This window comes from Oryctolagus cuniculus, chromosome 16 (assembly GCF_964237555.1).
Source record: "Oryctolagus cuniculus chromosome 16, mOryCun1.1, whole genome shotgun sequence".
NCBI classification, from domain to species: domain Eukaryota; kingdom Metazoa; phylum Chordata; class Mammalia; order Lagomorpha; family Leporidae; genus Oryctolagus; species Oryctolagus cuniculus.
Genome location: NC_091447.1, coordinates 37,887,366 through 37,914,117, shown reverse-complemented (window position 1 = coordinate 37,914,117; position 26,752 = coordinate 37,887,366). Strand labels below are relative to the sequence as shown.

Sequence of the window (26,752 nt, the reverse complement as noted above, 5' to 3'; positions counted from 1 at the left end):
CCCACACACACAAAGAGCTGGCACTGTGGTGCAGGGATTTAAGCCATGGTTTGCAGCACTGGCATCCTATATGGGTACCAGTTCGAGTCCCAGCTGCTCCACTTCCAATCCAGTTTCCTGCTAATGCAGTGGGGAAAGCAGCAGAGGATGACCTGAGTCCTTGGTCCCCTGTGTATGGAAACCCAGAAGATGCTCCAGACTTCCAGCCTCTGTCATTGTGGCTATTTGGGGAGTGAACCAATGGATGTTAAATCACCTTCTCTCTGTCTTTCCTCTCTCTCTCTCTCTCTCTAACTCTGCCTTTCAAATAAATCTTTAAAAAAATTCATTCATTTTGGAGCTTGGGTTATTATTGTGCTCCTTTTTATTGCTTAATAATATTCCTTTGTATGGTACCCCACATTTTCTTTATCTGCATCAATTGATGGATAACTAGGATGTTTCCACTTTTTGACTATCATCATGAATAATGCTGCTATGATCATTTGCAGGCAAGTTGCTGTGTGAACATGTGTTTCCTTGTTTTATTTACTTTGGTATGAAATTAGGGTTGGATTACATAGTAACTTTATATTTTACCATTTCAATGTTGCCAGGCTGTTTAGCAAAGGTAGTGCCCCATTTTACCATCCCACCAGTGAGCAGTCTGAGACCTCCGCATCTTCATGGCCAATAATAATAATTACTGGTTGCTTTTTTGTTTTGTTTTGTTTTTACTGTCATCATCCTAGTGGGTGTGAGGTAGTTTCTCATTGTGGTTTTGGTGATGGTGAGTATATTCATGTGTTTATTGGCCCTTTGTATATTTGATTTTTTTAAAAAATATTTATTTGAAAGTGTGACAGAAAGAAAAAATGGGGATTTTCCATCTACTACTTCACTTTTCAAGGCTTACAACAGCCAAGACTCACCTAAGCCAAAACCAGGAGCCAGGAACTCAATTTGGGTCTCCCACATGACTACCCAGCTACTTGGAGTACTAACTGCTATCTCACAAGGTGTATGTTCAAAAGAAGCTGGAATTTGATGCAAAACCAGAACTGGAACCAAGGCACTCCCATATGAGACATGACCATCCCAAGTGGCATCCTTACTGCTGTGCCAAACACTTCACTCCATTTGTGTGTTTTCATTGGATTAGTATGTATTTAGATCATTGGCTTATTTTTAAGTTGGGTTATTTGTCTTTTTATTATTGAGTTATAAGAGGTCTTTGTTCTAGATAAAGTCTCTTGTCTTATATATGATTTGCAAATATTCTCCCCATTCTGTAGGCTTTTTGTCATGCTTCCTTTTTGAGGTTCTACTGCTTCTGATTTCTGATGACATCATGGCTTTATTTTCGGGAAACTCTGAACTCTTCATGGGATGTGCCTTTCAGTGACAACCTGAAAAAACTCTCTGTGCTAGAAAAGTCCATTCCCTACCAGTTAACTGTGCTGTAGTGTTCAGGAATAATTTATTTTGGTGCCTGCTAATATGACCAGCTTCTGGGGATTTAGGCTGGAGCTCATTTTCAGTAAGCTGTCTAGTGGACAGGTCAGAAAGAGTGGAGTTGTCAGGAAAAGTACTGTAGCTTTACAGGCCAAGGGGAGTTTATTTTATTAGATTTATGCTATAAATTTGCAAGTAGTTGAAGGAGTCTTAAATATCACTGAGTGTATTTCACTTCATGGTCTGTAAAAACTAGTCTAGTTCCATGACAAATGTTCTGTTTCCCCACATTTTCCACTGCCCCTCATCTGAGCTCTTTGCTCAGTCGCTGGCCTTGGAAGCTTATGTTGGGTCATTATTCCTGTCATTCTGTAGGCTGTTTCATTTCCCTCCACTTACCCAAGTCTCTCTGGCCCCAAGACCTGCCTAAGGCCGGCATCTCAGGACTGGATCACTGATGATCTGTTTTTCTCCAATTAGTGTGGTACTCTTAAACCATGATTGTGTCTTACCTGATCATCCTACATTTGTCTTTTTCGTTGTCCCCCATAGTTTGTGCATACCACACAATTTGGATTGTTTGCTTCTATAGGACACTGCTCATGAGATTGACCAGAAAAACATGGTAAAAGCCAAGGTGCTTAGTTCTAGATTTGCAAAATAAGCTGGAAAGGTGGTAGAGGGAGACATACTCTAGGCAAAATCAGAGCAATGGGTTCGCAAATGCAGGATTTGCTATAATTAATTACACAAGCTGGTATGTGGAGTTGAAGACAACGTAAATATACAAATACAAAATGTCCCTTCTAAATTCTTAGTCCCAGATTTTCTAGGGGCTGTGCAGTTTTCCTGTGCCGGCTTGGAACTCGTATAGGATTGGTTTTTCATTTCACACATGTTGCCTAAATATGTGCACATAGTTTTTGTTTTAGCTACTGGCCTAATAAAAGCCTCTTGTGAATGCTTATCACCTTGTAAAGTAGTTACCAGAGCTACAGTAAAGTTTGCCTGCAACTGAAAAGGCTTTGACTTCCCTAGAGGGAGAATAAAAAAAAAAAAAAAAAACATGAGAAAACAGCAGCAACTCAAAGTATCTGGTGTGGAAAGTGGCAGAATGCCAGCCAAATGCCCTGTCCCTAAAATGTGCTACAACCTTATCTCAAGCCACTAAAAAGGCCACCTTGTTTAAAGAACTTCAGACACAGCTTGGAAACGTCTCATTATTTGGTACAGTTTACACAATCCTCCCTTCCTTATTGCTATTGTCAGGTATTAAGGTCGTTTAGATTTAGAAGAATTTTTTGGTAATTTTTAAGAGGAGTGTGTGTGTGTGTGTATGTGTATAAACTGTCACTGAAAGTTATTACCATGTTTATTTTAGGTACTTCATATATCTAATTAGAAATTATGTTGATTGTTAAGGAGGCAAAGTGGCTTTTAAGTGCATGGCAGAAAATAATAATGAGATACTTTAATTAGCCAGACTTTAAGAACTTTTTCTTAAATAAGAGAGACAGGAAAGAGATTGATAAATCCTGTTGTTGTTTAAGAGTTGCCACACTAGAACAGGTTGTATTACGCAGTGACATTTGATTTTCCTTTCTAGGGCAGGGAAATGCTAGCCCTGTTTTTCTCAGAAGTGTTGATGTTTTTCTTGCTGTATTTTTTAAAAATTTATTTATTTAAACTCAGAGTTACATAGAGAGAGGGAGAGACAGAGACAGAGAAGCTTCCATCTGCTGGTTCACTCCCTAGATGGCCACAAAGGCCCTGGGCTAGGCCAGGCTGAGGCCAGGGGCCAGACGCTTATTTCAGGTCTCCACTTGGGTAGCAGGGGCCCAACCACTTGGGCCATCTTCTACTGCTCTTCTCAGGCCATGTAGCAGGGAACTAGTATCCTAGGCAGCAGCTTTACCCCCTATGCCACAGTGTTGGCCCTGATGTTTTTTCACATTTTTTCCCCCTTGGGAAAAATGTATTCATCCTTTTGCCTTGATATGTCTTACAATTCCTAAAACCAGAGAGTCCTAAAATCCCAATTATATTTATATATAGTATCTCATTGGTAATAGTGTTACTTTTGTTTCTATTAATATCCGTTTGTTTTACATTTTCTGTGTTACAGAAGTTTTCACACGTGCTACTTTATTTGGATCCTTTCCAAAATCTCTAGGAAAAGCATGGCACATGTTCTTATTGTTCACGAATGAGGAAAAATGAGGTTCCAAGATGTGTAGTCAAGGCTTGGTCAAGGTCAGCCGGAGATAAAGTAGAAGATGCTTCAATTTCTGTCGCACTGCTACTGAGAGAGCTTCAAGTTTTATGTTATTGGGACACTTGGCAATTATGAAATATATGTTTCCAAGAAATAATAAGCCTCTTAGCCTGTTGAAATGCCAGGAAGGCTGTCAGAGTAGTAACTCAAAACAGAAGAGAAACAGAGGGTTTTGGTCCTTTCATCTCCAGAGCTCAGCCTACTCGGTCAAGGTTTCGGGAAATGGGAAGCCTTCATTGTTGCTTGCTAAATTGCCCTATTTCTCCACATAACAGAAAACTTAGCCTTCATTATTTGCAATTTGGCAAATAATTTTCCTTCAAGAAAAGAAATGTTTCCCTGTATTTTTTCAAAGAAAATGTAGAAATTAAATCGAAGCCATTAAAGACCAGAGAATATATTGTTTCTAGACCAAAGAATAGAACCCCGTATAATCTCCTAATAAAGCTTTATGTTGTGTGTATGCATTATATGTTTCATTTTATTAGGTTATATGTTTTATTATGGGTTTGTCATAAAGTTATATGACAGAGTAATTTCATAAACTAAATTCTGTTATGGCCATGTTATCAGTTCAGTGTCCATTCCTAAACTAAAGATGTATGTAACAGGAAATGTAACAGCCTAGTGGTGATAGTTTGAAGTTGCTGGTGCTATAGAACTAGATAAGTATTCCCAGAATTGGTTTATAGATGAATCAATTAATGTTCTTGTTAGAGCTAGACTTATTTTGTCTTGATTTACCTTACAAAAAGGAAGTCAACATTTTGCTGCAATGTGGCACATTAATAATATCATAATACCAGTTCACTTATTTGCTAAATTTTAGAAAACATCTGTTACCTTTTTATACCTTCTGAGATGTTGTTTATCATGTTGCACTTTCATAAATACTAGTGCATTTTGTAGTACTAATTTAAATTTTTTGCTATTTTTAGAAACAGGAGAAAGAGTAATATTGTCAGGATACTTTGTGATTTAGCTTTCTGAACCTAGAACCAGACGTTGTCATCAATTCGGGGACTACCAAACTTCCCACATCCTAACACCTGCCTCCACCCCCTTTTATTGCTGCTGTACTGGAGACATCTCATTACACTTGATTTCTTCTACCTTTGGCTGCTCTTCATCAGATCAGTGAGATTGTGCTGTCTCCCATAACATTTCCATACTTGGTGTTGGTATTTTACAGTAGATTAAAGAAAATTTATGTGAGATTCCAAGACAAATTCAGTTTCTCAGTTACTTATTTTTAAAGTTAAAATAATTGCAACAACTCCACAATTAATCTGGTGAAATTTAACATGCAAAGTTAATTTAAATGGATCTGACACTTTTCTGAGTTTTTGTAGTCTCACCTAAGTGAGGGCGTAGTGTGGTTTAATTGCTTTCCAGCACTGCCTGCAGTAATAGCCAACATTTCTAGTTAAAGCTATGTGTCTTCTCTGGGTTTGAACTGTTTCCACCTAATCCAAGGAAAAATATTTGAGGGACATTACTTAATGCATTTTCCAGGAATGGGAGTAGGTAAGCAGTTTTTTTTTTTTTCATAAGCTTATAGAATGTTTAGTAATTTTAGCCTCTAGTACTTAATTTTATGGCAGTCTCAGTACTGGTGGCAAAGGCTTCTTCCCGAAGAGTGAGAAATTGTGTCAATTCCCTTCTTGACAGTTAGCAAGGAAAGTCGTAAATCTGCAGTCTCATGTTTTTCTAAAATAAAACAGGCATTGATATTTGCTGTGATCTAATATGCAGATATGAAGGAAAGATTCATAAAGTAATACATCTTGAGATTTTTAGAAAGCTCTCACTGAAGGTGCTGTAAACTGAAACTGTTGTTACACAGCAAATATCTGAGAAAATTGATTTTTTCTATGATAGTATATATAAGTTGTATAAACATTTAATAATGGGGGCTGGCACTGTGGCATAGGGGTAAAGCCACCACCTGCAGCACTGGTATCCCATATGGGTGCCAGTTCAAGTCCTAACTGTTGCACTTCCGATCTAGCTCTCTGCTATGGCCCAGGAAAGCAATTAAAGATGGCCCAATTCCTTGGGCCCCTGCACCTTTGTGGGAGACCTGGAAGAAGCTCCTGGCTCCTGGCTTTGGATCAGCTCAGCTCTGGCCTTTGGTGCCATTTTGGGAGTGAACCAGCAGATGGAAGACCTTTCTTTCTCTCTCTCTCTCTGCCTCTCCTTCTCTTTCTGTGTAACTCTGACTTTCAAATAAATAAATCAATCTTTAAAAAAAAAAGAAGAAAAAGAAATTGTCCCGAAGAAAAAGAAATTGTCCTCAGCTACTGAATCTCCTAAATGAATGGTGCCTTTTTTTCTTTTCTTTTTTTTTTTTTTTTTCACTTTCAGTAAGTTTTATTTACAAAAGTACCCAACAGGAGTTTGAAACCAGAGCTGTAGTGGTGGAGAATCTTTGACAAAGCAGCTAAAGCAGTGGATCTTCTAACTCCTCTGTGTCCCTCTAATCAGAGCCGAGTTTACCAGGAGCTGATTGACTAGGGCTTATGTTTCGGGGCCCATGACTTACAAAGGCCACCGCCCAGGCCCTGGGAGGACCTCTAGCCATTTGTTCATGTGGACTAAGGTTTTGTAAACCTTGAGGAATTTTGAGATATTTAAGCCATAATTAGTTAGGACGACTATCTCTTTTCTGCTCTGAGCCACCTACCATCACATTTCTTCGTGTATGATTGCTTTGGAGTACTCACATCTCTTTTATATGGCTAAAGGGAAATTGAGTTGGGAATACACTTTAACTGCAATTTGAAGCATGTTTTGGGTCATTTGATGAGATAAATGAGAATTTACAGATTCCTAATTTAGTCAGATATGAAGGGTTAATTTTTTCTCATCATTGCATTTATTAACTGAGAAGATTCAAATAATGTAATATAAAACTAAAGCAATAAAGATGAGCAATGAAATATATAGAAATTTTAGCATCAAAACTATTTTGTGGGTGCTGGTGCTGTGGCATAGCAGATAGGGTTGTTGCCTGCAGTGCCAGCATCCCATATGGATGCCAGTTCAAGTCCTGGCTGCTCCACTTCCCATCCAGCTCTCTGTCGTAGCCTGAGAGGGCAGGGGAGGATGGCCCAAGTGTTTGGGACCATGCACCCGCTTGGGAGACTCAGAAGAAGCTTCAGGCTCCTGGCTTCGGCGCAGTTCTGGCCGTTGTGGCCATTTGGGGAGTGAGCCAGTGGATGGAGGACCTCTCTCTGCCTCTGCCTCTCTGTAACCCTGCCTTTCAAATCAACCAGTCAATCAATCTTTAAAAAAAAGCATTTTACAAAAATTAGATCATAAAAAAGTAATTCATTCAGAAGAGATAAATTTAAAATAAAAGTAATAAATAGGATTGATAGATCCAGTTAGTGAAAATAAATGAATCATATGAATACATTAGGAAAATGTTTCTTGCTGATTTGACCCAACATACTAACAGAGAGAAACTTCATATTATTTAACTATAATGAGCTTTTAAATTTATTTATTTATTTAATTTAATTTAAAATGAGGAGAGAGAGAGAAAGATAGTGAGTCAGAGAGAGAAAGAGAGACATCTTCCATCTTCTGGTTCATTCCTCCAATAGCCACAACAGCCAGGACTGGGTCAGGCAGAAGCTAGGCACCTGGAACTCAGCCTGGTGCTCCCACATGTCTGGCAGGGACTGGGCAACTTGAACCATCACTTGCTACCTTCAGTAGGTCACAGTAGCAGGAAGCGAGAGTGGATCTGAGCTGGGATTCAAATGCAGGCCCTCCAATATAGGAGATGGGCCTGCACCAAATGCCCCACCCAATACAATGTTTCAAAGTTAAAAATATCTTCAGTTCAAAGAATATTTAGGGTTAGTCACCATATAAGAAACTGAAATACTCTGAAATTGTGCAGTTTATATATGAAAAAACTTCATGGGGTGTTTCTCTAAATTTTACAGGCATCCTAAGATTTAACCTGATATGATTTGTGAAATCAAAAGAAGTTTTCCTAACATAAACACAAATTCCCCAAAATTGTTTCTATATCATAATCAGAATACACACCAAATTATTCTTCAATATTATATTTAAGGACAAGTATTTGTCTTGGTAATTGAAATATGGAAAATTATATTACAAAAGTGTCATATTACAAAATTGTTGGAATATACATAATAAAATCTGTTAGTTAAGTTTATAGATACTTGACAAATTAATAAAAATAGAACACTATATTTTGGATTTCATGATTATGGTCTTTTCAACTTTAAATTTTTGTCAATTTTTCTTGTTTTAGATACATTTTCACTTTCTCATCTAATTATATATTCTTTTTCTTTAAAATATATTGAAGAGTTGCATAGATTTTAGACTCCTTACAACCTAGACCCACCATTATCTGTAGTTAATGGTTTTTCATATGAAAACATGTATTTATTATATGGGACACATAAGTAGTAGACTCTTTCATGCTAAGAAAAATAAATTAACCTTTCCTATGTTTTTAAATAATTTTTTATTTATATAAGTTGAACAAATCCCATGTATTTCATATATACAGATTTAGGAGCATAGTGATACTTCCCACTGTACCCTCCCTCTCATGCCCCCACCCTCCCTCCTCCTTCCTTTCTTTTTCTTTTAATTTTAGCAATGACATACATTCAACTTATTTTATACTTATAAGCTTAACCTTCAACTAAGTATTCAACAAATAGTAAGAAGAAGAAAATGTTTTCTCAACAGGAGAGACAAGAGCTATAAACAATAATCAAATCTCAAAATATCAATTTTGCTGATATACATTACTTTTTTGTACTTTATTAGTTATCATAGATCAGGGAAAACATAAGATATTTGTTTGGGACTGGCTTGTTTCACTATGTTAATGGTTTCCAGTTACATCCATTTTGTTGCACAAGACTGGATTTCATTCTTTTTATGGATGAGTAGTATTCCATATTGTATATATATCACATTTTCTTTATCCAATTATGATTGATGGACTCATGGGCTGATTTCATGTCTTAGCTGTTGTGAATTAAGCGGCAATAAACATGAGGGTACAGAAAACTCTTTCATATACTGATTTCATTTCATTTGGGTAAATTCTGAGTAGTGGGATGGCTGGGTCATAAGGTAGACCTTTCTAAGGAATCACCATGCTGTCTTCCACAATAGCTATACTAGTTTACATTCCCACCAACAGTGTATTAGGGTACCTTTTCCCCCACAGCCTCACCAGCATTTGTTGTCTTTTGATTTTTGTATGAGAGCCATTCTAACTGGGGTGAGGTGAAACCTCATTGTGGTTTTTATTTGCATTTCCCTGATGGCTAGTGATCTTTCTGTTTTGACAGGCAGAGTGGACAGTGAGAGATAGAGACAGAGAGAATCCTTTTCCATTGGTTCACCCCCCAATGGCCGCTGCGGCCAGCGCATCGTGCTGATCCGAAGCCAGGAGCTAGGTGTTTCTCCTTGTCTCCCATGTGGGTGCAGGACCGAAGGACTTGGGCCACCCTCCACTGCACTCCCGGGCCACAACAGAGAGCTGGACAAGAAGAGGAGCGACCGGGACAGAATCTGGCGCCCCGACCGGGACTAGAACCCAGAGTGCCGGTGCTGCTGGCAGAGGATTAGCCTGTTGAGCCACGGCACCGGCCGATCCTGAGCATTTTGTCATGTGTCTTTTGGATATTTGAATTTTATCTTTTAAAAAATGTCTGTTCATGTCCTTTGCCCATTTCTTAACTGGATTGTTCATTTTGTTGTTGGTGAGTTTTTTGAGATCTTTGTAGATTCTGGATATTAATCCCTTATCAGTTGCATAGTTTGCAGATAGATATTTTCTCCCATTATGTTAATTGCCTCTTTGTTGAGTGTTTTCTTTGCAGTGCAAAAGCTTCTTAGCTTGATGTAATCCTGTTTGTCTATTTTTGCTTTTATTGCCTGTGCTTCTGGGGTCTTTTCCAAAAAGTCTTTGCCTATGCCTTTGTCTTGCAGAATTTCCCCAATGTTATCCTCTAGAAATTTGATGCTATCAGGTTTCTGTAGATTTAGATCCTTGGTCCATTTTGAATTGATTTTTGTATAAAGTATAAGATAGAGGTCTTGTTTCCTACTTCTGCACACAGTGATCCAATTTTTCTAGCACCATTTGTTGAAGAGACTGTCCTTTCTTCAGGGATTGATTGTAGCTGCTTTGTCAAAGATTAGTTGATTATAGATGTGTAGATTGATTTCTGGGGTTTCTATTCTCTTCTGTGGGTCTGTGTGTCTATTTTTGTGCCAGTGCCAGGTTGTTTTCATTATAACTGCTCCATATTATATCTTGAAATTTGGTATTGTGATGCCTTCGGCTATGTTTTTGTTTTTTTAGATCGTTTCAGCTATCTGGGGCCTCTTGTGTTTCCATATGAATTTTAGCATCATTTTTTCCAGATCTGAGAAGAATGTTGTTGGTATTTTGATTGGGATTGCATTGAATCTATAAATTGCTTTCAGTAGTATGGACATTTTGATTATATTACTTCTTCTAATCCATGAACATAGAAGATTTTTCCATTATGTTTTTGTGTCTTCTTCTATTTTGCTATTTAATGTTTTGTAATTTTCATTGTAAGAATCTTTCATCTCTTTGTTTAAATTTATCCCAAGGTATTTAAGTCTTTTTCATTTTGCAATTGTTAATGGTACTGATCTCACAAATACTTTATCAGCCATGATGTTCTCTCTGTATACAAAGAGTATTTATTACATGTATAATTTTATATCCTGTAACTCTAACAAACTCTCTAAGAGTTTCAATAGTCTCTCTTTTGGTTCCCCTTTATATAGAATCTGCTGACAGGGATAATTTGACTTCCTCCTTTCAAATGTATATCTCTTTAATTTCTTTCTTTCTTTCTTTTTTTTTTTTTTTTTTTTTTTTTCCCTGCCTAATGGCTCTGGCTAAAATTCCAGCACTATATCAAATAACAGTGGTGAAAGTTTGCATCCTCTTCTGGTTCAGGCTCTTAGTGGAAATTCTTCCAACTTTTTCCCATTCAATATTATGGCTGTGGGTTTGCAATATATTGCCTTTATTGTGTTGAGGAATGTTCCTTCTATACCTAGTTTGCTTAAGATTTGTATCATATATTTTATTGAATGTTTTCCCTGCATCCATTGAGATAATCATATGGCTTTTATTCCTTAATTTGTTAATGTGATGTATCACGCTTATTGATTTGTATATGTTGAACCATCCCTGCTTACCAGTGATAAATCCCACTTGGTCTGGGTGAATGATCTTTCTAATGGGTTGTTGCATTCAATTAGCTAGTATTTTGTTGAGGATTTTTAAATTTACATTCATCAGGGATATTGTTCTATAGTTCTTTTTCGTTGTTGTATGTTTTTCAGGTTTTAGAATTAAGGTGATGCTGGCCTTATAGAAGGAGCTTAGGAAGATTTCTTCCATTCCAATAGTTTTGAATAGCTTGAGAAGAATTGGAATTAGTTTGTCTTTAAAAGTCTGGTACAATTTGGCTGGAAGACAGCGGGTCCTGGACTTTTCTTTGTAGGAAGGGTCTTTATTACTGATTCAATCTCTGTCTTTGTTATTAGGCTGTTTAGATTTTCTGTGCCTTCATGACAATTTTGGTAGGTTGTATGTGTCCAGGAATCTATCCACTTCTTGTAGATTTCCAATTTGTTGGCATACAACTGTTTGTAGCAATTCTTGATTACTCTTTTTATTTCTGTTGTATCTGTTATTACATCTCGTTTTTCACCTCTGATTTTATTTATTTGGATCATCTTTTTTTTTTTTTTTTTTTTTTTTTTTGTTAAATGGGCAAGTGGTGTATCATTTTTTCCAAAAAATGCGCTCTGCATTTCACTGATCTTTTGTAATTTTTTCATTTTTGTTTATTTCAGCTCTAATTTTAATCATTTTTTTCTTCCTCCTAATTTTGGGTTTTCTTTATTGTTGTTTTTCCTGGTCCTTGAAATGCATTGATACCTCTTTGATATGATGCATTTCCAATTTCTGAATGTAGGCACTAATTGCTATAGTCTATCCTCTTAACACTGTTTTTGCAGCATCCTATAATTTTTTTTAATGTTTATTTGAAAGTCAGAGTTACACAGAGAGAGCAGGAGAGGCAGACAGAGAGAGACGGTTTCCATCTGCTGGTTCACTCCCCAGTTGGAACAGTGGCTGGAACTGTGCTGATCTGAAGCCAAGAGCCAGGAACTTCTTCCAGGTCTCCCACACCAGTGCAGGGGCCCAAGGATCTGGGCCATCCTCTACTGCATTCCCAGGCCATAGCAGAGAGCTGGATTGGAATTGGAGAGGCCAGGCCTCAAACCGGTGCCCATATGGAATGCCGACACTGCAGACGGTGGCTTAAACTGCTATGCCAGCTGGCGCCGCAGCTCACTAGGCTAATCCTCCACCTTGTGGCGCCGGCACACCGGGTTCTAGTCTCGGTCGGGGCAGCGGATTCTGTCCCGGTTGCCCCTCTTCCAGGCCAGCTCTCTGCTGTGGCCAGGGAGTGCAGTGGAGGATGGCCCAAGTGCTTGGGCCCTGCACCCCATGGGAGACCAGGATAAGTACCTGACTCCTGCCTTTGGATCAGCGCGGTGCGCCGGCCACAGCACGCCAGCCACGGCGGCCATTGGAGGGTGAACCAACAGCAAAGGAAGACCTTTCCCTCTGTCTCTCTCTCTCACTGTCCACTCTGCCTGTCAAAAAAAACAAAAAAACAAAAAAACAAAAAAACAAACAACACTGCTATGCCACAGAGCCAGCCCCAAGTTGTTTTTTTTTTTTTTTTTTTTTTTTTTTTTAAGATTTATTTATTTTAAAAGGAGAGTTACAGAGAAGGAGAGAGAGAGAGAGAGGTATTCCATCCACTGGTTCACTCCCCAGATGGCTGCAATGGCCAGAGTTGTGCCTATCTGAAACCAGGAGCCAGGAGCTTCCTCCCAGTCTTCCACACAGTTGCAGCGGCCCAAGGACTTGGGCTATCTTCTGCTGCTTTCCCAGGCCATGCAGAGAGCTGGATCGGAAGTGGAGCAGCTAGAACTCAAGCTGACACCCATATGGGTTGCCGGCACTGCAGGCAGCAGCTTTAGCTGCTTTGCTGCAGTGCTGGCCCCGCTTATAAGTTTTGGTACGTTGTTTTGTCATCTTCATTTGTTTCAGGAAATTTTTTATTTCCTTTTAGATTTTTTTTTTTTTTTGACAGGCAGAGTGGACAGTGAGAGAGAGAGACAGAGAGAAATGTCGCTCCCCCTCTTCGTGGAGGAACGACACAGGACCCTGCGCTGTTCTTTTGTCTGCTCGGCCCTTCCCGGGTTTGCTGCTGGTTCTTCCCGGGTTGGCTGCCATCCCTTCCACCTCAGTGGAAGGGCGGCTCCCCCTGCCACTTTCCCCACTTCCGCGGGGGAGCGGCACACCACCGGCCGGCTCTCTCGGGGGCTGCACAGGTGTTCCCCTTAGATGTTCCTGGTGCATGGTGTCTCTCTCCTCCTTTATAGTCCTCTTCCACCAATCCCAACTCTGCTACCCACATGCCGAGTACGCTGCTCTCCTCCAATCAGGAGCAGGATCAGCTCCTGCAGGTCAACACTCAAGTTGGCGAGAGACAGCTGCATAGAAGCTGTTTCCTCCTCTCCCAGCGCCATATTGTGGGAGAGCAGATGCATAGAATAAGTCTTAATTCCAGTAACTTAGTCTAGTCCAAGTTGCTCCCCACAGAGAAAGGTCTTCCTTTTGCCGTTGGTTCTCCCTCCAATGGCCGCCGCAGCCGGTGCGCTGTGGCTGGTGCACCACGCTGATCCAAAGGCAGGAGCCAAGTGCTTCTCCTGGTCTCCCATGGGGTGCAGGGCCCAAGCACTTGGGCCATCCTCCACTGCACTCCCTGGCTACAGCAGAGAGCTGGCCTGGAAGAGGGGCAACCGGGACAGAATCCGCTGCCCCGACCGGGACTAGAACCCGGTGTGCCGGCGCCACAAGGTGGAGGATTAGCCTAGTGAACCGCGGCGCCAGCCCTCCTTTTTGATTTCATTCAGGGACATGTTGTTCAGTCTCCATATATTTACATATTTTCTAGAGATTCTTTTTTTTTTTTTTTTTTTTGACAGGCAGAGTTAGACAGTGAGAGAAAGAAACAGAGAGAAAGGTCTTCCTTCCATTGGTTCACCCCCCGAATAGTCGCTACAGCTGGCGCACTGCACCAATCCGAAGCCAGGAGCCAGGTGCTTCCCTCTGGTCTCCCATGTGGGTGCAGGGCCCAAGTACTTAGGCCATCCTCCACTGCCTTCCTGGGCCACAGCAGAGAGCTGGACTGGAAGAGGAGCAACCGGGACAGAATCCAGCGCCCCAACCGGGAGTAGAACCCTGGGTGCCGGCGCCGCAGTGGAGGATTAGCCAAGTGAGCCGCAGCGCCGGCCTCGGAGATTCTTAAGTTGTTAATTTCCAGCTTCCTTCCATTGTTGTCTGAAAAGATACATGGTATGATTTCAGTTTTTTGAATTTGCCAGAAGTTACTTTATGGCCTAACATATGGTCTATCGTAGAAAATGTTCCATGCACTGATGAAAAGAATGTATATTTTTCAACTGTGGGATGAAACATTCTGTAGATGTCAGTTAGGTCTATTTGGTCCATAGTGTAGATTAGCTCTGTTGTTTCTTTGTTGATTTTTCTTTCTAGTTTCTCTGTCCATTGATAAAAGTGAGGGTGTCGAAGGTCCTCCATTACTATTGTATTAGAGTCTATGTCTCCCTTTAGATCAATTAACATTTGTTTTAAGTAGTCAGGTGCCCTGGCTTTTGCTGCATATACATTTCTTAAAGTCACATCTTCTTGTTGTACTGATCCCTTAATCATTGCATAATGCCCTTCTTTGTCTGCTTTAATGGTTTTTGTGTTAAAGCCTATATTGTTTGATATTAGGATGGCTTTACCTGCCTGTTTTTTTTTTAATGAAATACTAATGTGTCTTTTTCTTTTTCTTTTTAAAGATTTATTTATTTATTTGAAAGTCAGAGTTACACAGAGAGAGAGTCAGAGAGAGGTCTTCCATCTGATGGTTCACTCCCCAGTTGGCTGCCATGGCCGGAGCTGTGCTGATCTGAAGCCAGGAGCCAGCAGCTTCCTCCAGGTCTCCCACGCAGGTGCAGGGAGGGGCCCAAGGACTTGGGCCATCCTCTACTGCTTTCCCAGGCCACAGCAGAGAGCTGGATCAGAAGTGAAGCAGCTAGGTCTCAAACCAGTGCTCATATGGCGCGCTGGCGCTTCAGGCCAGGACATTAACCCACTGTGCGACGGCACCAGCTCCTCTACTGTGTTTTAAGATATGCTTTGTCCCGTAAGGTGGGTACTAGCCACAGACAGCTATGCAGAATTTGAAATATGACTAAGGTACTGAATTTTATTAAATTTTAATGTAGTTTCACTAAAATCTAATTCATTTAAATTTAAAACTAATATTAAATTCCATTATTAGAAAAAGTTTGTGTTTAAAAACACTTAGGTATGTGAACTTACTTTTTCAGCTATAAATTTTGTGCCATATGTGTGTGTGTGTGTAAGATTCACATTTTTTCAGCCAACAGGATCATACTGTGTATATACTGTTTTGCATCTTTTTTTATATGTCTATGTATCTTTCCACAGCAACTTATGGATTTATCCCATTCACTTATTATTTGCATACTGTTCTATTTAATTTGTACATTCTTTTTTTCACTCAGCTCTGGATTGATTTTTTTTAACATATAAGTGAAATCACGTCTTTCCTGTGTTCACAACTCTCCTGTGGCTTCAAATCTTTCTGAAAATCAAATCCCAGGTCTTCAGCATGCATGGTGGATTCCCTCTCCAGTCTTCCGCTCCATGTAGGCAGGATGGACTTTAACCAAATCTCTTGAAATCATTACCAGTAAGGTGAAATGTCTCCTTTTACATAATTTAGGGTTTTGTTTAGTTTCTCTTTTATCTGACCATTGCCGTTTCCTTTCCAAACAAAGACCTCCTATTTCTCCTCACCATTAGTGAGCACTGCAGTAATGTGAATCTTGTTGGCCCAAGTGAAAAATGTGCAGGCCCTGTCTAATGAAGTGCGCATTGGAAGGAGGAAACTGTGTTAGGACCAGTTGTGGTAGCATGCTGTGTCTTAAGGATGTGGTGCTTCTGCATTGCTAGATTGAATTTCCAATTTCTCTTCTTCATCTGGTGGCACTTTTATTTAAATCAGTATGCAATAAGGAGGAAAATCTGTGTGCCTTGCTTGTCTGCCTCTCACTCTGGTCCAGCCTATCCTGGGTTTAAGGAATAGCCTTTTGCATTGGCGAGACAATCCAAAATGGTTTCCAAGAATATTAAAAGTGAAGGATGATGTTGCTTAAAAATTTAAGAATTAAAAAAAAATGGAGTGGTATAAGGTAAGAAAGCTTTCCAAGTTAATTAATGAAAATAAAAACGTGTTGGCCAAGTGAACATATAATGTGAGTACAACAGTGTCAGTTGTCTAAGGCACACTCCTTTGACCTAGTTAAACTTAAAATTTAATAAGAGAATTCTAGGGAATTTATGATTATGTGAAAACTGAAGGGATTATGATGCAAGATAGGGTAATACTATAAATATGTGGACTGGCACATATTTGTCACTGAATAAATTTGTTGAATGAACAAATTAATAAAACAAACCATAGTGTTTTCAGTAAATGGTGTTTGGCCAAACTTTGTGCCCTGGGAGCAGGGGCCCAAAGAAATCAGGGAGGGTTAAATGTGGTGTTGGCAGTGACATGGTAAATTCTAAAATTGAGAATGGTGTGAAGGATGATGACAACCATTGAGAAATGGTAAGGTAGCCTCTATGTGTGAGACCAGGGAGGTAGCAATCCCTGTTAGGAGTTTGTAAGACATTTTTGCCTGAGACATTAATTAAGTCAAGAATGAGGGCATGTGCTGGATTTACACCTGGTGAACTAACCAAAAAGAGACTTTTCAGTATGTTCAGAGAGGTTGAGAAAGTGTGAGTGGATCTGAACCGAGAATGATTTGAGAGAGTGACAGAAAATCGGATTATCCTGGCTTAAAGAAAAGGGAATGTCTGTTGGCTGCCTTGGCACCCAGTCCTGGGGCTCAGCGGACTTCACGCTCACCCTCAAGTCAGGCTGTGCTTCCTTTCCTTTGTGTGGAGCCCCCACTTCAGACCAGCTCTCCCCCTCCTGCTGACCGGATGAATTTGCAGCTCCAGGCCTATGACGCTGTTCTTTAATGTTTGTTGGTCACCATGACTTGCCTTTCACACTTAGCAGTGTGTCTTTTGATTTTGAAAAGGTTTTAATTTTAGTGTTGAATTTGCCAAGCTTTTACTCTTTTGATTTGCACCTTCTAGGTCCTACACAAGCAAACTTTCCTACCACAGTATCGAGAAAATAGTCCTTTTTGTAATCTTCACAATGTGTAATTGTTTTCATTGCATTTAGTAAATTGCATTTGGAGTTACTGTCTGCTCAGAACTCCTTTAAACTTTCTGGGTGATTCTGCTGGTTACCCATGGTTGAGGATTTTTGACTCCAGTGATGCTGTGAGTTTTCCTGAGAGTTCTGGATGTGCCATGGTTGGTGGCATCTACTTACCTTAGAGGAAATGCCTACTCAGATAGAAACCTGCATGTTGTTCTGTTCTGTGATAAATTAATATGCAACTCCTTTTTTTAAGTGAATGGGATTTTTCCTTTCTTTGGGAGATTATTAACAAATGAATGATGTGAATGTGAATGTTAATATGTTAGTGGTTGGAAAAGAAAAATCCAGAGAGGGTATCAATTCATAAGCAACTATCAATCATATTTTATAACCAAGCTGTTCTTTTAGAATCTGGGATCTTCAGACTCTTCAACTTCTGGACTCATCAATCCTTTATTTTAAACATTGTTGCATGCTACAAAGTGTCCAAGAAGTGAGAAAATAAAATTATTCCAGATGTTCCTTTTTTCACTTTTTAGGATGTTTCCATCTAATCCTGTCTCTCAAAAGAAAAACTCCCCTTGGATTTCTTCTGTTATTATTTGTATTCATTTTTAAACCTTGACAACCATGTGAATGTAGTACAGGTGGTTTTCTTAAAGAGAATGATCTATAAAATTTTTTGTGGTTTGCTACAGAAAGGGAAACACTTAAATCACCAAAATAAAGCTGCTTTAAACTAATCAGACATGTTTTGGAACTGGATGTAAATGAGGTAACTTTTTTGAAGGGGAGTTAATTTACAGATATTTGGTAATTCTGATGAGACAGAATAACATTGGTTACCTGACTGGCTCTGGCTAGAATTCTGGCTCTACCACTTGCTACCTCTATGACCTTGCTAGCTCTAAGTCCATTAACTTCCCTGAAATGAACATGATTATAATTCCCACCTCATAGGGTATTGTGTCTCTTAAGCACAGAATATAGGAAAAGCTTGATGTTGGTGCTGCACATAGTAGATGTTCACTAAAGCTTAATGATGCCATTGGTTCTACTTCCACTGCCATTCCAGAGGATGCAGCAAGCTTCTCTGCTGACTTTGGTGCTGTCTCTCTAAGTTTCATGTAGCCTGGGAGACCAAGAATTGAGAGGGATTAATAATACAGAAATGTAGAAGTTAAAAGAAGGATCAAGGATATGATTTACTTCAACATTTTTAAAAATGTCTTTGCATGGTTGTTGTACTTGTTTTGTTCCCTTCTTTTGAGAACCAGTGGCTTCTTTACTTCCTGTCTTTCACATGCCCAATAAAGTTGCTTTGAAGTATTCCCCATGTGGACTTTCTCTCTGCTTGTGATGAATCTTTATAGTGAATATCTCAAAAGATAAAAGTGTAAATGCCATTTTACAGAATTTTTTATCTTAAAATCTTATACAATTAGTAAGCTTTACAAAGTTTAAAAATATGATTTAGTAAGCATCCACCTAGCCTGGCACCTAGTTTTAGACACAAAATATTATGGATAGATCCAGGGAAGCTGTTTGTGAACTCTGTCAGCTCTCATAGAAGGAAGTGTTCATTCCCATGCTAGTCTCTTACATTTTTGTTATATATGGTATATAATTCCAAGCTACATACATTATTGCTTTGCTTGTTGTAAAATTTTATGCTAGTGCTATTTTATTTTATTTTATTTTATTTTATTTTATTTTATTGTAAACAAGCTTGTAATGCTCAATCAACTAGGTAGGGAGCACATTCCCAGTTTTTTTTTTTAAGATTTATTATTTTATTTATTTGAAAGAGTTACAGAGAGAGGTAGAGACAGAGAGAGAGATGTCTTCCATCCACTGGTTCACTCCCTAGATGGCCACAATGGCTGGAGCTGTGCCGATCAGAAGCCAGGAACCAGGAGTTTCTTCTGGATCTCCCACTTGGGTGCAGGGGCCTGTGGGGAGCAACTCATACTAGACTAAGTTACTGGAATTAAGACTTATTCTATGCATCTGCTCTCCCACAATATGGTGCTGGGAGAGGAGTAAACAACTTCTACACAGCTGCCTCTAGCCAGTTTGACTGATGAGCTGCAGGAGCTGATCCTGCTCCTGATTGGAGGAGAGCAGCGTGCTTGGCGTGTGGGTAGCAGAGTTGGGATTGGTGGAAGAGGACTATAAAGGAGGAGAGAGACAATATGCACCAGGAACATCTGGATAACATCTGAGCAGCCCCCGAGAGAGCCGGCCGGCAGTGTGCCACTCCCCCGCGGAAGTGGGGAAAGTGGCAGGGGGAGCCGCCCCTCCATGGAGGTGGAAGGGACAGCAGCCAACCCGGGAAGAACCAGCAGCAAACCCGGGAAGGGCCGAGCAGACAAAAGAACAGCGCAGGGTCCTGTGTCGTTCCTCCACGAAGAGGGGGAGCGACAGGGGCCCAAGGACTTGGGCCATCCTCCACTGCTTTCCCAGGCCACAGCAGAGAGCTGGATTGGAAGAGGAGCAGCCAGGACTAGAACCGGTGCCCATATGGTATGCCAGCACTTCAGGCCAGGGCTTTAACCCGCTGCACCACAGTGCCGGCCCCGCTATTATTATTATTATTTTTTTTTTTTAAGATTTATTTATTTGAATGGAAGAGTGACAGGAGAAACTAGAGAGAGCAAGTGAATGTGTGCGCATGCGTGAGAGAGAGAGAGAGAGAGAGAGAGATATCCATTTGTTCACTCCCCAAATGCCCACAACTGCTGATCCTGGGCCAGGCCATATACAGGAGCCCAGAACTCCATCTGGCTCTCTTACATTGGTGCCAGGAAATCAAGTACTTGGGCCAACATCTGCTTTTTGCCAGGTGCATTAGCAGGAAGCTGGATTGGAAGCACATAGCAGCTGAGACTCAAACCAGGCATTCCAACATTGGATGTGGTGTCCCAAGTGGAAGCGTAAAACCCACTGTGCCACAGTGGCCCACCAGTTCTGCCATTTTCTATGTATTCTGCTGCAATTGTTCTTTATGCAACATTATGTTTTACAGATTTATCTTGTTGATTTTTTAGCTCTAGTTCATTAATTTTAACTACTGTGTAGTATTTGTACAGAGATAATAATAATTTACTTATTTTGTCTCCGAATAGTGGGCATGTGTAGAGTCTCGTTATTTGTCTGTCTCTATGTCTCTCGTATTATAAACAGTATTATCACATTGGCTATACAGATCTTTGTAACTTTGTTTTTGTTTGGCTGTTTTCTTTTTTTAGGAGTCTTTTTGGGGCAGGCGCTGTGGGTACAGCAGGTTAGGCCACCTCCTGGAGTGCTCGCATTCCATATCAGAGTTCCAGTTTGTGTCCCAGTTGCTTATAGAATATCTCTTCATTCTTTTAAAACAATTTATTTATTTACTTGAAAGAGTGATGTGCAGCCGGCGCCGCGGCTCACTAGGCTAATCCGCCTTGCGGCGCCGGCACACCGGGTTCTAGTCCCGGTCGGGGCACCGGATTCTGTCCCGGTTGCCCCTCTTCCAGGCCAGCCCTCTGCTGTGGCCAGGGAATGCAGTGGAGGATGGCCCAGGTGCTTGGGCCCTGCACCCCATGGGAGACCAGGAAAAGCACCTGGCTCCTGGCTCCTGCCATCGGATCAGCGCGGTGCGCCGGCCGCGGCGGCCATTGGAGGGTGAACCAACGGCAAAGGAAGACCTTTCTCTCTGTCTCTCTCTCTCACTGTCTACTCTGCCTGTCAAAAAAAAAAAAAAAAAAAAGAGTGATGTGCGTGTGTGTATGCACGCGCATGCACACACACACACACCACACAGAAAGAAAAATATCTTCCATCTACTGGCTCACTCCCCCAAATGTCCTCAACAGCTGGGGCTAATCAAGCAGCCAAGAACTCCATCCCTGTCTTCCACATGGGTTTCAGGACTCAAGTGCTTGGGTTGTCATCTGCTTTCTAGGCTTGTTAGCAGGGAGCTAGATCAGAAGCATGCAGTAGTGGTGACATGAACCCAGGTACTCCAATATGGGATGTAGGTGTCCCAAGCAGTAGCATAACCCAATATGCCACAACACCAGTCCCTTGCTTTAGTTGTTTTTATCAGGGAAGTAAGTTCTTTTGGGACTAATCACATTCAGTTTTCATCATCATAAGATTGAACCAAATCCTTTCCCAAAATGCATTCCTTACATTGTTATTTAAACTTCCCATTTGTGTCTCCCTTCATTGTGTTAAGTAGGGCATGGATTTTACTCTGGCAAGTGAAAGTTCCATTTTGAACATTTGAGGACAAATGGAGGCCCAGTGTTAGAAAATATAAAGCATGGCAAAACAATAAGCCTTCCCTCTTCCACAATTTTGTTTATCTTTCCTTGAATCTATTTTAATTTCAAATACTAATAATTTAAAGTAAATATAATTATGTATGTATTTGAAGTATTTTGTCTGTGAGTGCTGGGTCAGCTTCAACTGGCATTGCCCTGGCCCTCGAACTCAGTGCCTCTATTTGGTTCTGTAAGTTTCACTCTTATTGAGCATTTTGTGTCCTTAAACTTGCATGAGAATGTACAGGATCCAAGACATAGCATTCTGTTACTCCCTTCACCTTTCTCTTTCATTTGCCTCTTACATCAATGAAAACCTATTGAGTAAGATTACCAATGGGAAACGTGCCAAGATAAAAGTACCAGGGAATCTGAAGCAGTAAGAGTTTAAGCCTGACTCTAAGGAACTGGAAAGGATTCTTGGAGGAAGGGGAATTTTAGCTGGGCCTATGATAATTAAATGAGTTGAGGAGAAGGAGGACGAACAAGGAGGTTTTCCACAGAGAATAAATGGGCTGAGCAGATACAGGAACAGAAACAGTGTGAAATGTGGCATATTCAAGGAACAGTGATGAAAGAAGGAGTTCAGACCTTTCTGGGTGAAAGTCTACCCTACTCTTCTCCTTCCACTTTTTGTTCTCTCACTGTGACGGTGATGGTAAAACATTTCTGCATATTCTTTATTTCCATTGAAAAATGGTATCTATGTCCCCACTTCTTGAATCTGGACAGGATAATGGCCATGTTAGCCAACAGAATATGACATAAGACACACTGTGGATTGCAAGGGTTGATCACACAACTTCTGCCATGTTGGCTAAAACACTTATTCATGGATCCCAGAGTCACCATTTAAGAAGTCCAACCAGCTTGGGGCCAACAGTCTATAGAGGCCATGAGTGTAGGTGACCTGAGCCCAGCCTTCTAGCCAATGCCGCCTGTGCTTGTGAAGTTATCTTGGACCCTCCAGAGCAGACCATCTGTTAGCTAAATACTGTACCCAAGAACAACCTCTGACATCACCACATCAGAACAAAAGAAGGTCTCAGCTCTGCCCAAATTTCTGACCTACACACTTGAGAGGTATAATAAAGAGGAATCATTGTCTTATGTTACAAGTTTGAAGCAGTTTATTGTATACCAGCAGATAACCGGAATACTAGGCAAAGCCAGTGGGAGAGCTGCTGTTGTTGGATGCTTACTGAAGACAGTATTTGGCTGTGTAAAACCTCTCCTCCAGATATACTACTGAATGTGATTCAGGGCTTCTAGCAGGAAAACTGAGTTTGGAGAGAATTCCAGGTGTAGAAATGACGTAAAGATAACAAGGTAAGGGTGAATGAATGGCAGAGAGAAATGAGGTTTCACTGGGAGATGGGCCCCTCTTAGGGGATAGTAAAAGAGTACACTAAAGGAGAAGGTTAAGGACATGCTATAAAGAGTCTTAAATGCGAGGTTGATGAAATTCCATAACGTGGAACATAGAACATTTTGAAGTGAAATTGTACTGATGGAATTTGTCCTTAAAAAAGTTTTTGAGGTGTTTGTGGGATGGACTGTGAAGAGTGGAGAAATTTTACATGCACATACATCCATATAAATAAATAAATTATTAGGATAAGATAACTAACTGCCCTCTTATATGAAATTGTTAAAATAATTACAGTGTACCTGTGTATGGTATGAATGCTCCTTCTCTCAGGTCGAGCACCTTTGTGCAATGTACACCCTGTGCTGTAATACCTGTGACACTAATTATATGGATGAGAGCAATAAGACTTGATAAGTGATGGCATTTGTTTTTAAGTGGGAGAAGGAGGAAGAGTAAAGTCTAGATGGTAGAAAGGTTGGAAGAAACATAGAATGACACATTTTCTTAGGGAATCTATTTAACAGAACAGTTATTCTAAATGTGGAGCCCAAGAAGTACATAATTTTGTTTATTGGTCCTAGTGGCTTATATTTACTCAGTAAAAATTTTGTCTTCAAGAGTCTCAGCTTCCACCTTTTATGAATGAGTAATTCAAATTTGAGAATGCTGAAAAATACCTTTGTCTTATATTCCATAAGCTGCTCTCTCCTGTTTCTTCTCTGAACACTTCTGCTTTTCAGTCTCCTTTGCAGGCCCTTTTCCCTCCTCTTGTTTCGCATCTTTGGTTCTGCATGCAATGGTGCTCAATAAATGTTTGCTGAATTGAGTTCCATCACCTTTGAATGATCAATTTCAGGTTTTCCAGAAGACTGAGTCACAAGTAGAGACAAGCGGTGTGCCAGAATTTAGAAAGTTAGAAACCTGTCCTAAATACAGTTCCTTGTCTTAGGATATGCTTTCGACACAATGGTCACCCTTTACTGGGGAGTTCCTGTATTGTTGATCTGTTCATCATTGTTCAACAGTATCAACACCAGGAGAACAAATTATTTATATTGGCTGTGTCATATGGGTGTGTCTAAATCAGAACATACTTTCAAACAAAATAATGACGCTTCCCTAACTTTTAACATGGAAAGAATGATGAATGTCTTTTTTTTTCCCCTCTTTTAAGCTTGTTCAGGAACATTGGTGACTAGTTAAAGTCACCTCACATTTATGTATTTTTATTTGAGGTCTCTTGCTACCATTCTTAACACCGTTGCTACCCCCTTCCTCTAAGTTATTTTTCCTTTCATTTTTTTTTTTCATTAAGCTTGTATGTCAAGGTAAAATCAAAGCCTTTGCTATTCCAATAATTTGACAGACATTTATTGTGTGGCTGCTTTGTGTAAAGTGCTATGGGAAGCCTCAGGGAGGATACAGCGGTTTCAGTTTCTTCTGCTTTTCAGGAGAGACTGGCTTAGTGGGAGAAATAGACACATATGTAACTGCTCCAGGGCAGGCGATGACAAGGGTCATAATATAGCACAGACAGAGCCAGGATTCCCTGTGTAAACATCACTCCAGCACTGAGCCACAGACATGGATTTGCCATATTTCTTTCCTAAATTGCACATGTTTAACTCTTAACTTTCCCTGGTGGGATTACAAGGTGCTTTCTTTAAAAGGATTATTGAGTCAAATCACAATATGCAATTAAGCTTTAACAAAACTTGATTGAAAATGAGTTGAATAACACTAATTTGAGCAGGTTTGATATTTAAAATGCTTGTTAGATGGCACTATCAAAAGAAAGCATAGAAATGTGTGAGGATGTAAAGGAGAAGTTTTATGTTTATGTAAACCCAGTATTGAGGAAATACATATCCTGAAATGCCCTAGACAAATTATATTTCAAAATATGTTTGATCACAGGAAACAAAATTTGAAAGCAGCCTAGTAGGAAAAAAATATATATATAATTCCCATAAATACAATTAGATAGTGTTTAAAATCCTAAATATAGATCACTGACAGTAAATTAAGGTGCTATTTATAATTTAAATTATGACATTTTAAGCATGTAAATATATTGAAGTTTTGAAATTTAACCAAATGCTGTTACTTTTTTTTAGATTATTACTACCTCTTCATTAACATAATCTCGTAAAATGAATGATTGAAATTGATCCGAGCATACACATTATATAAAATAAATGCTACTGAAAAGTAATGTTAATTTTTGCATCAAGTAGTCACAAAATCGATAGAATGTGTGTGTGATGAGTAAACAATTCAAATTTACTCATTTAATAAGATGGTGATTCACAACTTTTACTTAAGAAATATATTCTTAATCAAGTTGAAATACAACTTCATGAAAGCATATTACCGTATTATCCTTTCTTTGCATTTTCACTAAAAATCTAAGGTCAGAAATGAAGTGTTTCAACCAGTTTTACAGATTGTAGATTGGTGAATATCTCAGTGAAATAAGAGAAATATCATAAAGATATCTAAAAAGGTTCAGTAGTATCCCAGTAAACACTGTGATTCAGCCTAAGAAAATATAAGTGAAGGTGTCTTAAAGCAAATAATCTGAAATAGATATGTAATGGTGAAAATGCCTAGTAATGCTGAAAGGGAAGCCAAGGTAATACCAGGCAGCAACATAGATACCAGATTGCAATTGGATATGGCAGTCAGTAATGCTCATTGCCATTTTCGGGCGGGGTTGGGGGTCATCCTGCAAACTCGTTACAGTCAAGTAGAGAAGCAGAAATTGCTTACAAATTGTCAATGTTAAGATCACTGTGTCTTGGCTGGCACCGCGGCTCACTAGGCTAATCCTCTGCCTTGCGGCGCTGGCACACCGGGTTCTAGTCCCGGTTGGGGCGCCGGATTCTGTGTCGGTTGCCCCTCTTCCAGGCCAGCTCTCTGCTGTGGCCAGGGAGTGCAGTGGAGGATGGCCCAAGTTCTTGGGCCTCTGCACCAGCATGGGAGACCAGGAGAAGCACCTGGCTCCTGTCATTGGATCAGTGCAGTGTGCCTGCTGCAGCGGCCATTGGAGGGTGAACCAACGGCAAAAGGAAGACCTTTCCCTCTGTCTCTCTCTCTCACTGTCCACTCTGCCTGTCGAAAAAAAAAAAAAAAATCACTGTTATCTTATACAAACCCAAGAACTTCCAAACCAATATCCACCGATATTCTGAGTAAATGAAAATAGAAATTACAGTGTTGGCGATATGAAGAATTGACCTGACTCTAACAACATTTTTAAAAATGAGATATTGGGGCCAGTGGTGTGGCATAGAAGGTTAAGCTGCCACCTGCATTGTCCTTGCCGCCAACGTAGGAGATTTAGAAGAAGCTTTTAGCTCCTGGCTTTGGCCTGGCCCAACCCCAGCAGTTGCTACCATCTGGGGAGTGAACCAGTGGTTGGAAGATAATCTCAATCTCTCCTCCACCCCCGTTCTTTCTCTCTGTATCTCTGCCTTTCAGATAAATAAATCTTTTTTAAAAAAATAAGATGTCGATAAACTAATAAAACAATATGAATTTATATAGCAGACATAAACAACCTGTTGGAAGACAGATTTGTTTAGATTAAACTGAGACCATGGAAGAAGGGAGCAGAGTGAACTGTTTGGTAGGCAGTTCTCGGTATGTAGGCTGATTATGCAGATTGTGAAATAGCATCTTTAGACAGTAGTATGGAACTGAATCACCTGAGGTAACTTTGGACTTCATGGAGAACTGCTCTAGGTAACAGTGCCAGAACTGATTGCAAACAGCATGCTTAAACAATGAGGTCATATTTCTCCTGTTTTCCATACTGGTTGAATTACTCTGCCTCATTGTTTACAATCAGTGGTTCAGTGTATATACTCAAAAACAATTCAGATGTCTT

At 40.0% G+C, this 26,752-nt stretch overlaps 1 protein-coding gene across 13 annotated transcripts in view; it reads left to right on the top strand.

Moving 5' to 3' along the window:
• Positions 1 to 26,752, top strand: part of UMAD1 (UBAP1-MVB12-associated (UMA) domain containing 1) — a 292,340-nt gene that overhangs the window by 101,516 nt on the left and 164,072 nt on the right. The window contains exon 3 of one of the 13 annotated variants that reach the window (XR_011383194.1): positions 3,560 to 8,493. The exons of the other annotated variants lie outside the window; for them this stretch is intronic. The gene's annotated coding sequence lies outside the window, so the exon portion shown is untranslated. Of the gene's footprint in view, positions 1 to 3,559; positions 8,494 to 26,752 lie in introns of those variants that run through there. 13 annotated transcript variants of the gene reach the window in all.